Genomic DNA, 19,571 nt, shown 5'->3' with positions numbered 1-19,571 from the left:
AGAATTATAATTAAACACAATGAGAATTTATGTTTATATTTTAAAAAACCCAAAAAACTAGGGTTCTGTAAGATAGTTTCAAACCCTGGAGTTCAAGAATTTTTAAACAGATAACAGAGCTCTGTAATTTCTCTAAGTCCCAGCAGGTGGCAATGTTGCTTGTTGTTGTGGCCCCTGCGTAGCTGGACGAGTGGAAATCAGAACACAAGTCAATCTCAGAAATGTGGGCCGCTCTTGCCTTACAGAGATACACTCCCTTGTTTGCCACTAATAACTTTCCAAGTATTTCTTATACTGCAGTTAGCTTTACCCCTGAAAAATGTAATTCCTCCCCGCCCCCGTCACCTCTCCCCTGCAACTGCACAATGGTTCCCTTTGTCTGTCAGTGGTATGGGGGATGGATAAGAACAGGACTCAGGGAAAATAATTAGGGGACTCCCACAGTTTTAATTAGGCCTCCTCCTGCAGACCTAAGGAACTATGTAAACCAGGAAGGTGGCCACTACCAGACTTCTGCCTCTGACTTTTGTCTCTGCTTCTGCCTGTGTATTTGATTCTATGTCTCCCACTTGAAGATAGGGGCTCTCTCTTTCTTTGGTATATGTGGGAGAAGGATAGCCTGACCCTACATTTTCTGCCACCACCAAAATGGACTTTTTGTCAGCCATAGGGAAAGATTTATTGGCCTAGGCTAGACCAAGTACCTGTGCCCAGTGGAATAGGATCAAATTGTGCAAAATGGATGTGCCCTAGCCATGCACACAAGAGAAGCAGGTCAGTTTCTGGAAGATGGTGGTTGGGATGCACAGACTTAATAATGCATCTAGTACATAGTGAGGCCTACGTATAAGGTAATGGTAGAATGTAACCATGGTAGTGTTGAGGGAATAATGAATAGGGGTAATAGATGAGGAATAATCTGTACAACATGGAGAATGATTAGATAGAAGGTGAAAGAAAGCATCAAAAAACCCTCCAAGTCCACACAAGAAAATAGAGAAGTGGGAGGTATGGGGGAAGATGGTGATCATGATAGTGATGCAGACCATTTTAACCGGCTTGGAAAGTCCGCTAGGATTGTTGTGGCAGATTAGAAAATAGGTAAAGAAGGGATTTAAATTTAGTTTTATTCAGATTAATAATTTGGGAAATTGCTTTAAATTTTGAAACTTAATTTTCTTAAAACCAGATATGAACTGAAAGAAGCACCACAGTGAATCATATAACCTTAAAAAGAACCGAACAGTGGCAATTTTCTTTCCAGGAGCATTAGTTCTATTTCTAATAGGCATTTTTTCCCAAACCAAATGCCACAAACCATAAAATAAATCATAAAGATAATTAACACTCAGAAGGGAGACTAATAGGGCCCCTTTAAATATTGAAAATATAATGAAGTCAGGATTTCAGTCCAAAGTAAGTCCTTTTACTTGCATAAATACAGACAGCATGGAGGATTAAATCAAGGAGTTCTTGATTCAAGTCTAATTTGGCTCCACTGAACTCTAAACCTCTGTATTTATTTAAGAAACATTGCCTTGATAGATGAATGGATAAAGAAGTTGTGGTATATATATATAATGAAATATTACTCAGCCATAAAAAACAAGGAAACCCTACCATCTGTAACAATTTGGATGGATCTTGAAGAAATTACATTAAATGAAATAAGTCAGAGAAAGACAAATGCTGTATGATCTTACTTATATGTAGAATCTAAAAAACAGAACAAAACACCCAACTCACAGAAAAAGAGATTGGATTAGTGGTTACCAGAAGCAAGAGGCAGGAGATAGGAGGAGGGACAACTGGAGAAAGGTGGTCAAAAGGCAGAAACTTCCAGTTTCTTCCAGTTATAAATAAGTAGTAGAGATGTAATGTATACCATGATGGCTACAGCTAACACTACTGCAGGATATATAGGAAAGTTAAGAGAGTAGATCCTCAGAGTTCTCATCACAAGGAGATTTTTTTCTTTTTATTGCATCTATATGATATGATGGATGTTAACTAAACCTATTGTGGTAATCATTTTACAATATTTGCAAATCAAACTATCATGCTGTACACCTTAAACTTATGCAGCAATATATGTAAATTATTTATCAATAAAACTGAAATAAAAGGAAAAAAAAGGAAAAGCAAGAAACATTACCAATATTACTCAGACTAAGCAATAAAAGATAGAAAGGAATCATAACTATATGCAATGTGTAGGTATACTAAATGCCCTATATACTCTATTAAAGTTGAAAGAATTGATGATATTGTTCCTGTTGCACTAAAAGATCTTGCTGTTTAGCAGAGCAAAGGCACTAAACCTAAAGAACTTAATTCAGTGCTCTATTCCAGTAGAAAGGCACTAAGCAATCTTGAGCAACTGATTTGCTTCTACATCACAATTTGCCATTTCACAGTCCATAAAAATCAAACAGTATACATTGTGGAATCTTGCCTGATATATGGCAAGCATTACTTATTCAGCCCTTCTTTCAAAAAGCATTGAGTACCTAGCAAGTTAGGGAGGGTTTGGTTCCATCATGCCTATATTTCTTTTGATCAAAACCCTCCTATTTTTCTCCTTTACTCTTTTGCTCCTATGGGTTATTTTATATCCTATATTGGTTCCCATGGAGGTGAGATTACTGATTTATACCACTCAGTTTTCCTTTAAACTGCTCTTCCATTTTCCACCCTGTCCTTGACCATCCTAAACAATGTATTTATTTTGTTGTCACCACAGAAAATACTTGGGAGCATGGGTAATTTTTTATTATTTGAAGGAGCCTCTAGACTCAGAAACAAATTTAAAACCTCTGAGTGTTATCTATTGCTGAGTAACAAATCACCCCCAATGTAGAGGCTTACAACAAAAACAGTTACAATCTCACAGTTTCTGTGGGTCAGGAACCTAGGCTTGGCTTAGCCGAGTCCTCTGCTTTAGGGGCTCTCACATGCCATGATAAAGGTGTGTTGCAGTCACCTCAAGTCTGAAAGGATCTGCTTCCAGGCTCACTCATGTGCTTATGGGTAAGATTCAGTCCCTCACAGGTTGTTGCTCTGAAGTTCTTAGTTCCTTGCCGGCTACTGGCTGGAGGCAGCTCTCAGTCCTCATTATTTCCTTACCTGTCCTTGTATATCCTCTTTGCTTAATTAGCTGCTATTGCCCACATTTGCCATGCATTTCTCAATTTTGTGCCTTTCCACAATATGTTCTATGTTTGAAGCACTGTATTCTCACTCTGTGCTTTTCCATGGGCCATTTTCTATACTCTGTACTCCTTCCTCTTTGTTCAGCAAACTCTCAACTATCTTTCAAAATTCATCTTAGTCATTCTTTTTCTATGAAGTTTTACCTGAATTTCTTTTGCAAGAAAAATGCTGTTTTTGTTGACTTGTATAGTATCATAGACTATACTGGAAGAACTGTTTACATATATGTCTGTGTATCTAGGCTTTTTGGGCACTAATTATGTCTTCCTCATCATTATATTCCCACTACCCAAGACAGTGCTTAATTTATAATAGGTAATTAATTAATGTCAGAGTAAAAAAAGAAGAAAGGAAATACTGCACACTCTGGAAATCTATTGTGTCAGTTCAGCCTCTACTCAAAAAGCTTCTTAAAAGAGTATAAATTGGAAATAAAGGAAAATAGCAATAGAATATTTGTAGTAATTCTGTCATTAAAGATTTCTTGTGTTAAACTTGGCTCTTGTAAATCCGCAGTTTACCTCTTATAAAGACAGGATGGTCAATTGGCCAACCACATGTCTTGGTTGGGCTTACTTAGTTCACAGATGCTGGAAAACCCATTTGCCACCATTTAATTGATAATCAAAGCATATGGTTTAGTTCAGCAACATCAAACGTCTACCCTCTAAGTTGTTAAATTAGATCCTAAGAATACCAACTTGAATTCTTTGCTAATTCTTAAGGGTGGATATGTATTACATTAATTTTCTCTAGGTGTTCTAATTTTGCTCTCCTACTAAACAAGACAACACATATCCTATGAATGTTGACTATATCATTTGACCTTCATAGAATAACTTTAAATAAATACATATAGGAAAGTTACATGAAATAATTACATGAAATGATACCCTTATATTAAGGAATGTTGTGAAAGATAATTTCCTGTAGTCCTCCTTATGTTGATACATAAAGAAATTGCTCTTGGTTTTCATTGCCAGGAAATGCTGTATCTCCTGGGCAACTGATTTATTTTATTTTTTTTAATTTTTAAAAAGTTTTTTAAAGATTTTAAAGATTTTATTTATATGTCAGAGAGAGAGAGAGGAAGAGCGCACAAGCGGGGGGAGCTGCAGGCAGAGGGAGAAGCAGACTCCCTGCTGAGCAAGGAGCCTGATGCAGGACTTGATCCCAGGGTCCTGGGATCATGACCTAAGCTGAAGGCAGACGCTTAATCGACTGAACCACCCAGGTGTCCCGCAACTGATTTATTTTCAATCCTGTAACCAGTAATGCTTCTCTCCCTTCTCTGCTACCAGAAAGTTTAGAGACATACTTAGGGCCCAATGTTAATAACTGCATAATAATTTATGACTTATATTTTTTAAAGATTTATTTATTTTAGAGAGAAAGAAAGAGAGCCTGTTGGTGGGGGGGGGGGGCAATGGGAGAGAGACAGGAGAGAATCTCAAGCAGACTCCCTGCTGAGTGCGGAGCCAGAAACAGGGCCTGATCCCAAGACCATGAGATCATGACCTGAGCCAAAATCAATAGTTGGCTGCTTATATCCAGGTGCCTGCCCCATGACACAGATTTTTTAATGCACTAACCATTTCCTTGGCTTTATTTTATTTATTTTATTTTCCTACCCCTTCCCCTTCACTCAGATTCATTTTCTATTTAGTTTTTTCCCCATTTGGTATTTTTGTAAACTGTCAAATCCTTTTATAGTATCAAGACAGAGCTAAACTAAATTAAATATAAGTACAATTATCTTATTGGGCATTTGTGGTTCTTTTAGGGGGAAAATAATCCCCTACATACTTCAAAGCAAGTATAGACTTTATCAGCAGCAAGCAAATTGCAAAGCACATGAGGTATCTGGAATGCCAAGGACCCAAAATCTTCCCAATTAGTTATTGCCAGAATTTTGATATTTTACCTCCAAGAAAAATGATCAAAAAATGACTTAGTAAAACATGTAAAAGAACAACCATGTTCTTTACAAACTCTCTCATAAATCATGCTGTACCAGCCAGATAACCAGGATGTCACTGATTTGATCCACTGTGATTTCCACCACGCTGTGAGGATAGTGAAGGTTAACACTGGATGGCTCTTTACAATCTAGCAGAAATTACCATTACCATGTGAGATGACATAGCAACCTTTTCTTCAGTTATTAGACTGGTATGATTTTTTTAAAAGTGAGTGATCATAAAGCAAATGCTTTGACAAAGATTCTATACTTTGAATGTTTCCAGTGTTTAGATTCCTGGATAAATTGATCCTTTACTGTACTTCTACAGCTAATGAAATAAAATTTATTACACCCTCAGTATTCTAGGTGCTTCATATATTATCACACATTTTTTCATTTAATCATCACAATGACTCAATGAGATACTATTATTTTCTTCATTACAGATTAATAAATTGAGGTGCAAAGAGGAAAGGAATTTACTCAAAATCAGATAATGATTTATGTTTCAGATTATGTAATTCCAGAGATAATCTCCTTCCCACAACAGCACATTATTTCTCTCAACTCATCCAGGCTCCTTTCCTCCTCCCGGCATTAATAATCCTGGATAATGGGAATACTCGTGTGTGTGTGTGTGTGTGTACTTATATGCCCACATGTGTGAATGTATTTTATGCAGTGACTCAGTCAGAGTCCCAGCAAGTAGCAGATAGCTCACTCACTCAAAAGAATTTAACTGAAAAGAATGTAGTAAAGAAATTACCTACAGAGGTACGGGCAGGGTTAAGGATCCCAAAAGGATGGTAAGGTCTAGCAGGGACTAGCAACAGTGGGACATCATTGTCATTCTTAGGTCTGAAGGCCCCAAGGGAGAGAGTTTTGTTAGCAGAGCCCAGTGAGATCCTGAGCCACCTGCTTATGTAATTTATTTGTTCTTTATGGATTTGCTTACACCTGGTCTCATATACCATTTCCATGTAATGATAGAATGATGCTCTACAAGTCCAACTTTATGATTTGTGGAACAGATAACATTGGATCAGGTTACATAATTGCTTGGTATGCCAGGCTCAGACATTTGATCTCTTCCAGTCCTAGTGGCAAACCAGACCTGCTCTTCAGAGATGCTAGTGCTACTTTCACCAATGAATGTCTTGGTGCAGAAGGGTCTACCAGTTCTTCTGGAGAGTATCACTAGAGAGTGGGTGAGCAGATTGAATATAATAGGTACATTCCAATATTCTTACATCTTTAAGGCTTGCACTCCTCTCTCTAAAGTATGTCAGAGAAATCCTGGCATCTCAGGCATACTAGCTATAGCCACTGAGACAAGGTTTCATTTAACAACAGAAAATTGCCGGCATCATTACCAAATGCTTGAAGAAACACATTAAATTCCAAATCTCAAGAGATGTGTGTCTATATTGACAAATTTGGTCCAATCCAATGTATATTTCATTCTCCTTTTCTAACATCCTAGGAATCCACTTCCATGCAAGGTCTCTGGAATTGCCACCATGAATTAGTAGACCCTACAAACTTCTTACAAAAGACCCTACAATGTCTTCAGTGTTTGTGCTATCTCCCCCTGGAGCAGATCTTCCCTCTTTGGACTATGCTGATTTCTACTATGGATCTGGAAGCAAGGTGGGGTGGTAGGAAGGATCCTGAAGAGAATTAGTACCTCTTCTTGAAAGAAAATGACGGGCGTAAATGCTTTGAATTATTTTATGCAGGGGACGTCTGTTCCTTCACAGAAAGTGAAAAGCTGCCTCAATTGGCAAGGAAGATTCAGAGAGATTTGGGATTTTTTGAGTTCCCATTGTTTCAGAGATCCATTTCTTCACACCCAAGGCCCTTACCTTAGTATAACTTGATAAAGCTGCTTATATAACTGATTTTACACCTCTGCAGCCTATATAATTAGATCTTGGGTAGATCCTTAGCCATGTTTTTCTTATAGCTACATGAGACAAGGATTAAAAAAAAGACATCATAGAGGCATTCTGATTCTCTCCTCAAAACTTGATTCTACTTTGAGGGTCTGTTTCCTGGGGTCATGCCTAGTACCAATCACCATGTCAGCGGTGGTCAAGGAGGAAACAGCACCCTTAAAAAGATGCAACTAAAAAGAACTTAGTGAAAAGACTTTTTACAGAGGTGTGGGCATAGGTAAAATAGAAGGGATGGTGAGGCAGTCAGGTTTTTGCAACAGTGAGAAGTTGTTACTCATGGACTTGAAAGGTCGAGAGGAGGAAATAGGTTTGCCAAACCTGGGAAGAGATTGAACTGTCTGAGGCTCTCTGATAGGGGTTGCCTGGTAGGTTTTGGTAACCACAGCAAGACAAACAGGGAGTAGGCAGATTAATACCATGACCTCTCTCTTCTCTCACCGTCTGATCTCCTGATATGCTCCTTCCCATTGGCCAAAACCAGATGGTAATAGAGCAAGGATAATACAGAGACTATCAGTTATAGGCAATTCATCTCTCTTCCATTTCCAGGTAAGATGAAATGGAGAATATGGCCACTTGAAATATTTTCCTAAGGCAAAAACTTCCATTATATATGTGGAACATATTTTAGGTGCACTCTCAAATTACAAAACCTGATATATTTTCATCAAAGTCCATTAAAGTTTTTTAGTTAAAAATTTGCAATATTGATAGATTAATATAATCTTGAAGAACAATACAGAATAGAGAGATAGGAGAAAGGAAATACATACTCTAAAGCTCTAGGAGAATATCTATTTTAAAATGAGATTTGCTCAAGTTACAACTCTGAATTAAACAATCTGACTAAAACTAATCTGACTACAACTTTGACCTTTTTACTTTTACTTCCTTAAGGGGAAAAGCTTAGAAGAATATTTGCATATAAGCAATTACTTGAAAACTACGTTTTGACAAGCATAAATGAACATAAAACAACTTGAAAAGCTTTCATATTGCACTTAAAATGCTCACATATTTAAGGGAGTTAAGATAAACCAGTTGGGAGAAAACATGTTTTGAATTTGATTCATGTTTGAAAAACACTTCAAGAAGGTCACCCTCTGTAATCCAACAAAACCACTTGTAACAATAGTAATTATAATAGCTTATTGCAAGTACCTCTTTTAAGTCTCTCATCTAAATACAGACCTGTGCTGTTTTCCTTAACCTTGACTGACATACATTTTGATGAGGTGGAGATAAAGACTGATTTGGAAAAGATTAAAGAGAAAATGTGTATCTGGGGTAGCCAAGGATCTCAGACAGATGAGCAGAGTATATTTCCACTTTGTACCTCCACTTTATAAATATAAAAATTACACCTGTTAACAAAGTAATGTTTATTAAAAGGATAGATCATTGCTTCTCGGGCTTTTGGCTAAGATCAAGTGTATTTAAAGGATAGATCAATTGGGAAACTCATAAATTACACTTTGTTTTGTCATTCAATGTTTTAATATTTGTGACATTACTTAAAATAGTAACATTGTCTTACCCAGTCATAAAATAAAAACACTGAGCATTAAAAAATGTGTAGTACTGGGGCACCTGGGTGGCTCAGTTGGTTAAGCGACTGCCTTCGGCTCAGGTCATGATCCTGGAGTCCCGGGATTGAGTCCCGCATCGGGCTCCCTGCTCAGCAGGGGGTCTGCTTCTCCCTCTGCCCTCCTCCCTCTCGTGCTCTCTCTCATTCTCTCTCTCAAATAAATAAATAAAATCTTTAAAAAAAAATGTGTAGTATTAGAAACTCCAGCAAATCTGTTCTCCCTTTCTCCCCTTCTTTAGAATAAACCCTAAAATTTCCAAATAAATTTAAAATTTTCACATATTCCAACTGCCTAGTTACCACTTCTAACATCGTATCCAAAGCCAGTCCTTTATGTTTTTAGTATATTTACAAACATTTCCACATATTATCTTACCAGACATAATTTTACAACTTTTAATGAAAATTTTGGTTGAGAAATAATAACAAAAGCAAAACTAAAGTTTAAAAAGATATTTATTAAAGTGCACTTTACATATAGTAAATGCACATATCTTAAGTGTACAGTTTGATGAAATTTGACAAATATGTACACATATTTAACCCATACTGCTATTAAGATAGAACATATTTCCGTTACCCCAGAAAATCTCTTTTGTGCTCCTTGCCAGTCAATTGTCAATTGCCCACCCCACCACAAGAGGTAACTGCTGTTCTGATTTCTATTATCATAAATTAATTTAACCAAATTTAGAACTTCAAATTAATGGAATCATACAGTAAACTCTTTTATGTCTTTTTTTCTCAGTATAGTATCTTTGAAATTCACCTATATTCTTGCATGCATAAGTAGTGCATAGTGCATATGGTACAAAACAGAGCTTTAAATTTTTAAAATTTTTATTAATTTCTTTTATAGCTGATGGCTAAACATTTACTAGTATTTTACTAAATATGTTTTTTTGCCCCCTTGGGGTAGACACATAGGAGTGAAATTACAGAGTCATATGTTCCAGTCTGTAAGTTTGATAGTTTTTCAAAGTGGTCGTACCATTTTGCACTTTCTCCAACAATGTATGAGAGTTAAATTGTTTCACATCATTGCCAACATTTGGTGGTGTCATTCTAGCAGGTGCTTAGTGGTATCTCATTATGGTTTTATTTGCATTTTACCAAGGACTATTATTATGTTGAATACTTTTTTATGCATATTGGCCACCATACACATTTTGGCAATTCTCTGCTCAAGTCTTTTACTCATTAATTTTATTGGATGTTTCATATCATTGAGTTATAAGACATATATTCTGGATACAAATCATTATCAGATATATGTCTTGTGAATACTTTATTTTTTTATATTCTAAAACTATCTTTTTTTCATTTAATTCTTTAAAAAAAATTTTAATTCCAGTATAGTTAACATACAGTGTTACATTAGTTTCGGGTGTACAATATAGTGATACAACAATTCTATACATTACACAGTGTTCATCATGTACGTGTACTGCTAATCCCCATCACTTATTTCCCGCATCTCTCTACCCACCTCCTCTTCTAACCATTAGAGTTTGTTCTCTATAGTTAGGAGTCTGTTTTTTTTTTTTTTTTTTTTTAGTTTCTCTGTTTTGTTTCTTAAATTCCACATATGAATGAAATCATATGGTATTTGTCTTTCTTTGATTTATTTCACTTAGCATTATACTCTCTAGATCCACCCACGTTCTTGCAAATGGCAAGATTTCATTCCTTTTTATGACCATGTGCTATTCCATTTCATATATATATATATATATATACATATATGTGTGTGAACCAACAGTTCATGACAGTTCCTTTTTCTCCACATCTTCACCAAAACTTGTTTTTTGAGTTTTTGATTTTAGCCATTCTGACAGGTGTGAGGTGATATCTCATTGTAGTTTTGATTTGCATTTCCCTGATAGTGAGTGATGTTGAACATCTTTTCATGTGTTTGTTAGCCATCTATATGTCTTCTTTGGAGAAATGTCTGTTCACGTCTTCTGCCATTTTTATTTTATTTTATTTTTTTAAAGATATATTTATTTATTAGAGAGAGAAAAAAAGAGAGAGCATGCATGGGGATGGGCAGAGGGAAAGGGAGAGAGAGACACCCAAGCAGGGATTCAGAATCACCATGCAGGGAGCCTAATGCAGGGCTTGATCTCACACCCTTGAGATCATGACCTGAACTGAAATCAAGAGTCAGACAGGGTGCCTGGGTGGCTCAGTTGGTTAAGCGACTGCCTTCGGCTCAGGTCATGATCCTGGAGTCCCTGGATCGAGTCCCGCATCGGGCTCCCTGCTCGGCAGGGAGCCTGCTTCTGCCTCTGACCCTCCCCCCTCTCATGTGCTCTCTCTCTCATTCTCTCTGTCTCAAATAAATAAATAAAATCTTAAAAAAAAAAAAAAAGAGTCAGACAATTTAGTGACTAAGTTACCCAGGTGCCCCTGCCCATTTTTAAATTGGAATGCTTCTGTTCTTTGGCGTTGAATTCTATAAGTTCTTTATATATTTAAGATACTAATCCTTGATCAGATATGTCATCTGCAAGTATGTCCTCCCATTTAGTAGGTTATCTTTTAGTTTTGTTGATTTCTTTCCTTTGTTGTGCAGAAGCCTTTTATTTTGACTTGGTCCCATTTTTTTTTTTGCTTTTGTTTCCCTTGCCTCAGGAGGCATTTCTAAAAAAATGTTTCTATGGCTGATGTCAGAGAAATTGCTGCCTAAGCTCTCTCATAGGATTTTTATAGTTTTGGGTCTCACATTTAGGTTCTTAATCCATTTGGAGTTTATTTTTGTGTATGGTGTAGTGTAAGAAAGCAGTCCAGGTTCATTCTTTTGCATGTAGCTGAACAGTTTTCTCAACACCATTTGTTGAAGAGACTGTCTTTTCCCATTGTATATTCTTTCTTCCTTTATTGAAGATTAATTGGCCATACATTTGTGGGTTTATTTCTGGGTTCTCTATTCTGTTCTTTTGATCTATGTGTCTGCTTTTGTGTCTGTACCACACTGTTTTAATTACTACAGGTTTGTAGTGTATCTTGAAATCTGGAATTGTAATACCTCCAGTTTTGTTCTTCTTTTAAGATTGTTTTGGCATTTGGGTATCTTTTGTGGTTCCATACAATTTTTAGGGTTATTTGTTCTCGTTCTGTGAAAAATGCTGCTGGTATTTTGATAGGGATTGCATTAAATCTGTAGATTGCTTTTGTTAGCACGGATATTTTAACAATATTATCTCTCCAATCCATGAGCATGAAATATCTTTCCATTTGTTTGTGTCATCTTCAATTTCTTTCACTAATGTTTTATAGTTTTCAAAGGACAGGTCTTTCACTTCCTTGGTTAAGTTTATTCGTAGGGATTTTATTATCTTTGGTGCAATTGTAAATGTCATTGTTTTCTTAATTTCTCTTTCTGCTGCTTCATCATTAGTGTATAGAAATGAAACAGATTTCTGTATATTGATTTTGTATCCTGTGACATTACTGAATTTGTCAGCTCTAGTAGTTTTTTGGTGGAATCTTTCAGGTTTTCTATATAGAGTATTATGTCATCTGCAAATAGTGATAGTTTCATTTGTTACTTACCACTGTGAGCGCCTGTTAGTTCTTTTTTATTGTCTGATTGTTGTGGCTAGGAGTTCCAGTATGTGGTGAGAGTGAACATCCTTCTCTTAATCTTGATCTTACAGGAAAAGCTCTCAGGTTTTCACCATAATAATATTAGCTGTAGGTTTTTCATATATAGACTTTATTATGTTGTGGTATGTTCCCTCTAAACCTACTTTGTTGAGGGTTTTTATCATGAGTGGATGTTGCACACTGTCAAATGCTTTTTCTTCATATATTGAAATGGTTTTTATTCTTTCTCTTATAGATGTGATGTATCACATTGATGTGCAAAGACTGAACCACCCTTGCTTCCTAGGAATAAATCCCACTTGATCGTGATGAATGATTTTTTTAATGTATTGTTGGATTTGGTTTGCTCATATTTTGTTGGGGATTTTTCATGTTCAACAGAGATACTCACCCGTAGTTCTCTTTTTTTACAGTATGTTTATCTGGTTTTGGTATCAGGATGATACTGGCCTCATAGAAGGAATCTGGAAGCTTTCCTTTCTCTTCTATTTTTTGGAATAGTTTGAGAAAAATAGGTATTAACTCTTTAAATGTTTGGTAAAATTCACCTGTGAAGCTGTCCGATCTGGGACTTTTGTTTGCTGGGAGTCTTTTGATTACATTCAATTTCTTTGCTGGTAATTGGTCTGTTCAAATTTTTTATTCTTGATTCAGTTTTGGGAGGTTGCATATTTCTAGGAGTTTATCCATTTCTTCTAGGCTGTCCAATTTGTTGGCATATAATTTTTCATAATATTCTTATAATCCTTTGTATTTCTGTGGTGTTGGTTGTTATTTCTCCTCTTTTGTTTCTGATTTTGTTTGAGTCCTCCCTCTTTTTTTTTTTTGATGAGTGTGACTAAAAGTTTATCAATTTTGTTGATCTTTTCAAAGAATCAGCTCCTCATTTCATTAATATGTCTTTTTTTTTAGTTTCTATTTCATTTATTTCTCCTCTAATATTTATGATTTCCTTCTTTCTACTAATTTTGGGTTTTGTTTGTTCTTCTTTTTCTAGCCCCCTTAGGTGTAAGGTTAGGTTGTTTGAGATTTTTCTTGCTTCTTGAGGTAGTCCTGTATTGCTATAAACTTCCCTTTTAGGATAGCTTTGTTGTATCCCCCAAATTTTGGACCACTGTGTTTTTGTTTTCATTTGTCTCCATGTATTTTTTTATTTCCTCTTTGAATTCTTAGTTGACCCATTCATTACTTAATAGCATGTTATTTAACCTCTATGTATTTGTGTTCTTTCCAGATTTTTTTCTTGTGATTGATTTCTAGTTTCATGCATCGTGATTGGAAAAGATGCATGGTATGACTTCCATCTTTTTGAATTTGTTTTGTTGCCTAATATGTGATTTATTCTGGAGAATGTTCCATATATGCTTGAGAAGAATGTGATTTCCACTGTTTTAGGATGGAATATTCTGAATATATCTGTTAGATACATCTGGTCCAATGTGTCATTCAAAGCCACTGTTCCCTTGTTAATTTTCTGTTTAGATGATCTATCCAGTGATGTAAGTGGGTGTGAAAGTCCCCACTATTGTTGTATTACTATTAATTACTTCCTTTATGTTTGTTGTTAGCTGTTTTATGTATTTGGGAGTTCCCATGTTAGGTGCATAAATATTTACAGTTGTTATATCTTGTTGGGTTATTCCCTTAATGATTAGTGTCCTTCTTTGTCTTTTGTTACAATCTTTGTTTTAAAGTCTATTTTGTTCAATATAAGTATTGCTACTCCAGGTTTCTTTTCACTTCAATTTACACGATAAATGCTTTTCCATTCCATCATTTTCAATGTGCATGTATCTTTAGGCTTGAAATGAGTCTCTTGTAGGCAGCATATAGATGGGTCTTGCTTTTTTTTTTTAAACAACCCTGAGATCAAGACCTGAGCTGAGATCAAGAGTTGGATGCTTAATGGACTAAGCCACCCAGGTGCCCCAAGGATCTTGCTTTTTTTATCCATCACTTTGTCTTTTGATTGGAGTGTTTAGTCCATTCACATTCAAAGTAATTACTGATAGATATGTACATATTGCCTTTCTGTTACCTGTTTTGTAGTTCTTCTCTGTTCCATTCTTCTGCATATCTCTTCTCTCATCTAATGCTATCTTTTGATGAATGAATCTTGAAATTAAGCAATAAAAGTCCTTAATTTTTTTCTTCTATTACAAGATTTTTTTAACTATTCTATATCATTTTTATTTTCATATATAGTTTAGAATCAGCTGGGACTTTGGGAGTGCATTGAGTGTATAGGTTAATTTGGGGAGATTTGACACTAACATTGTGCATCTGCTTGACATCTGTATTTTGTAATCCATAAACATAGAACAGCTCCCTGATTTTTAAGAATTTTAATTTCGTTAGCAAGGTTTTATACGTTTTAGCCAAAAAGTTTTTTTTATGAAGTTTCACACATTATTTTTATTATTACTTTTTTTTATTATGTTATGTTAGTCACCATACAGTTATTACTATTATTTTTTAAGTGAAAAAAATGATCCCAATTTTTAGAGTATTTTTTATAATAAATGAAGTGAAAATACAAAGATTATTTTTCTCTAGTCTTCTTTTCTTTTTTTTTTTTTAAGGTTTTATTTATTTATTTGACAGAGAGAGAGACATCAAGAAAGGGAACACGAGCAGGGGGAGTGGGAGAGGGAGAAGCAGGCTTCCCGCAGAGCAGGGAGCCTGATGTGGGGCTCGATCCAAGGACCCTGGGATCATGACCTGAGCAGAAGGCAGACACTTAACTGACTGAGCCAACCAGGTGCCCCTCTTTAGTCTTATTTTAATTAATAATTTCAGTAACAACAATATAGGCTTGCCAAATCAACTATGTAATTACTTCTTCATTCTATTGTTATCAATATATTATCTGAAAGCTAAGATAATAGAAAATATTCACGCATTTTTTTAAAAATTTTATTATGTTATGTTAGTCACCATACAATACATCGTTAGTTTTTGATGTGGTGATCCATGATCCATTGTTTTCGTATAACACCCAGTGTTCCATGCAGTACGTGCCCTCCTTAATACCCATCACTGGGGGGACCCATCCCCCTTACCCCCCAAAACCCTGTTTGTTTCTCAGAGTCCATAGTCTCTCATGGTTCATCTCCCCCTCCAAATTCCCCCCCTTCATTTTTCCCTTCCTTCTCCTAATGTCCTCCATGCTATTCCTTATGTTCCACAAATAAGCGAAACCATATGATAATTGACGTTCTCTGCTTGACTTATTTCACTTAGCATAATCTCCTCCAGTCCCACCCATGTTGATGTAAAAGTTGTGTATTCATCCTTTCTGATGGGTGAGTAATATTCCATTGTATATACGGACCACATCTTCTTTATCCATTCATCTGTTGAAGGGCACCTCGGCTCTTTCCACAGTTTGGCTATTGCGGACATTGCTGCTATGAAATTGGGGTGCATATAGCCCTTCTTTACACTACATCTGTGTCTTTGGGCTAAATACCCAGGAGTGCACTTGCTGGGTCATAGGGTAGCTCTCTTTGTAAATTTTTGAGGAATCTTCACACTGTTTTCCAAAGTGGCTGTACCAACTTGCATTCCCACCAATAGTGTAAGAGCGTTCCCCTTTCTCCACAACCTCTCCAACATTTGTTGTTTCTTTCCCTGTCCATTTTTGCCATTCTAAGTGGTGTAAGGTGGTATCTCAATGTGGTTTTGATTTGGATTTCCCTGATGGCTAATGATGATGAACATTTTTTCATGTGTCTGTTAGTCATTTGTATGTCTTCTTCAGAGAAGTGTCTTTTCATATCCTCTGCCCACTTTTTGACTTATTTGTTTCTTGGGTGTTGAGTTTGAGAAGTTCTTTATAGATCTTGGATACCCCCCCTTTATCTGTAGTGTCATTTGCAAATATCTTCTCCCATTCTGTGGGTTGCCTCTTTGTTTTGTTGACTGTTTCCTTTGCTGTGCAGAAGCTTTTTATCTTGATGAAGTCCAAACGTTCATTTTTGCTTTTGTTTCACTAGCTTTTGGAGATGTATCTTGAAAGAAGTTGCTGTGGGTGATGTCAAAGAGGTTACTGCCTATGTTCTCCTCTAGAATTTTGAGGGATTCCTGTCTCGCATTGAGGTCTTTCATCCACTTTGAGTTTATCTTCGTGAATGGTGTTAGAGAATGGTCGAGTTTCATTCTTCTGCATATGGCTGTCCAATTTTCCCAGCACCGTTTATTGAAGAGACTGTCTTTTTTCCATCCCATGTTTTTTCCTGCTTTGTCAATGATTATTTGACCATAGAGTTGAGGGTCCATATCTGGGTTCTCTATTCTGTTCCATTGGTCTATATGTCTATTTTTGTGCCAGTACCATGCTGTCTTGGTGATCACAGCTTTGTAATATAGCTTGAAATCGGGCAACGTGATGCCCCCAGCTTTGTTTTCCTTTTTCAACATCTCCTTGGTGATTCGGGGTCTTTTCTGATTCCATACAAATTTTAGAATTGTTTGTTCCAGCACTTTGAAAAATGTCATTGGAATTTTGATCGGGATGGCACTGAAGGTATAGATTGCTCTGGGTAGCATAGACATTTTAACAATGTTTATTCTTCTGATCCATGAGCATGGAATATTTTTCCATCTTTTTGTGTCTTCTTCAATTTCTTTCATGAGTGTTCTGTAGTTCTTAGAGTATAGATCCTTTCCCTCTTTGGTTAGGTTTATTCCAAGGTATCTTATGGTTTTTGGTGCTATTGTAAATGGAATCGTTTCTCTAATTTCTCTTTCTACAGTTGCGTTGTTAGTGTATAAGAAAGCAACTGATTTCTGTGCATTGATTTTGTATCCTGCCACATTGCTGAATTGCTGTATGAGTTCCAGTAATTTGGGGATGGAGTCTTTTCGGTTTTCCACATAAAGTATCATGTTGTCTGTGAAAAGAGAGAGTTTGACTTCTTCTTTGCCAATTTGAATACCATTTCTTTCTTTTTGTTGTCTGATTGCTGTTGCTAGGACTTCTAGTACTATGTTGAACAATAGTGGCGAGAGTGGGCATCCTTGACGTGTTCCTGATCTTAAGGGAAAGGCTCTCAGCTTTTCCCCATTGAGGATGATATTCGCTGTGCGTTTTTCATAGACGGATTTTATGAACCTGAGGAATGTACCCTCTATCCCTATACTCTGAAGGCTTTTAATCAGGAAAGGATGTTGTATTTTGTCAAATGCTTTTTCTGCATCAATTGAGAGGACCATATGGTTCTTCTCCCTCCTCTTATTAATGTGTTCTATCACATTGATTGATATGTGAATGTTGAACCACCCTTGTATCCCGGGGATAAATCCCACTTGGTCGTGGTGGATGATCCTCTTAATGTATTGTTGGATCCTATTAGCTAGGATTTTGTTGAGGATTTTGGAATCCATATTCATCAGGGATATTGGTCTGAAATTCTCCTTTTTAATGGGGTCTTTGCCTGGTTTGGGGATTAAGGTAATGCTGGCCTCATAGAATGAGTTTGGAAGTTTTCCTTCTGTTTCTATTTTTTGAAAGAGCTTCAGTAGAATAGGTATTATTTCTTTTTGAATGTTTGGTAGAATTCTCCAGGGAATCCATCAGGCCCTGGACTCTTGTTTTTTGGGAGGTTTTTGATCACTGCTTCAATCTCGTTACTGGTTACTGGCCTATTCAGGTTGTCAATTTCTTCCTGTTTCAGTCTTGGCAGCTTATAGGTTTCCAGGAAGGCCCCCATTTCATTCAGATTGCTCAGTTTATTGGCATATAGTTGTTGATAATAATTTTTAATAAGTGTTTCTATTTCCTTGGTGTTAGTCGTGATCTCTCCCCTTTCATTCATAATTTTATTAATTTGGGTCCTTTCTCTTTTCTTTTGGATAAGTCTGGCCAGTGGTTTATTGATCTTATTAATTCTTTCAAAGAATGAACTTCTAGTTTTGTTGATCTGATCTACTGTGTTTCTGGTTTCTAATTCATTGATCTCTGCTCTAATCTTAATTTTTCTCTTCTAATGTGTGGCTTAGGCATTGTTTGTTGCTTTTTCTCTAGTTCTTTATGGTGTGGAGTTAGTTGGTGAATTCGGGATTTTTCTATTTTATTGAGTGAGGCTTGGATGGCTATGTATTTCCCCCTTAGGACCGCCTTTGCAATATCCCATAGGTTTTGGACCAATGTGTTTTCGTTCTCATTGATTTCCATGAATTGTTTAAGTTCTTCTTTGATTTCCTGGTTAACCCAAACATTCTTGAGCAGAGTGGTCTTTAGCTTCCAAGTGTTTGAATTTCTGCCAAATTTTTTCTTGTGATTGAGTTCCAGTTTTAAAGCATTGTGGTCTGAGAATATGCAGGGAATAATCTCAATCTTTTGGTATCGGTTGAGACTTGATTTGTGACCCAGTATGTGGTCTATTCTGGAGAAAGTTCCATGTGCGCTCGAGAAGAATGAGTATTCTGTTGTTTTAGGGTGGAATGTTCTGTAAATATCTATGAGGTCCATCTGGTCCAATGTATCATTCAAAGCTCTTGTTCCCTTGTTGATTTTCTGCTTAGATAATCTGTCCATTGCTGAGAGTGGAGTATTCAGGTCTCCTACAATTAACGTATTGTTATCAATATGACTCTTTATTTTGGTTAACAGTTGGCTTATGTAGATGGCTGCCATGTTGGAGACATAGATATTTACAATTGTTAGATCTTCTTGTTGAATAGACACTTTAAGAATGATATAGTGTCCTTCTGTGTCTCTAATTACAGACTTTAGTTTAAGATCTAATTTCTGATATAAGAATTGCTACCCCAGCTTTCTTTTGAGGTCCGCTGGCATGGAAGATGGATCTCCATCCCTTCACTTTCAGTCTGGATGTGTCTTTGGGTTCAAAATGAGTCTCTTGTAGACAGCATATGGATGGGTCCTGTCTTTTTATCCAATCTGCAACCCTGTGCCGTTTTATGGGAGCATTTAGGCCATTCACGTTGAGAGTAATTATTGAAAGATATGAAATAATTGTCATCATGTTGCCTGTGAAGATGTTGTTTTTATAGATTGTCCCTGTAAATTTCTGTTGTATATCACTCTTGGGGTCTTTCTCCTTTTATAGAACCCCCCCTTAATATTTCTTGCAGGGCTGGCTTAGTGGTCACATATTCTTTCAGTTTCTGCCGGTCGTGGAAGCTCTGCATCTCTCCATCCATTCTGAACGACAGCCTTGCCAGATAAAGTATTCTTGGCTGCATGTTCTTCTCATTTAGTACCCTGAAT

Source organism: Mirounga leonina, unplaced genomic scaffold (assembly GCF_011800145.1).
Source record: "Mirounga leonina isolate KUSES-001 unplaced genomic scaffold, KU_Mleo_1.0 Mir_129, whole genome shotgun sequence".
In the NCBI taxonomy this organism is placed as follows: Eukaryota; Metazoa; Chordata; class Mammalia; order Carnivora; family Phocidae; genus Mirounga; species Mirounga leonina.
This window is presented reverse-complemented; position numbering follows the sequence as displayed.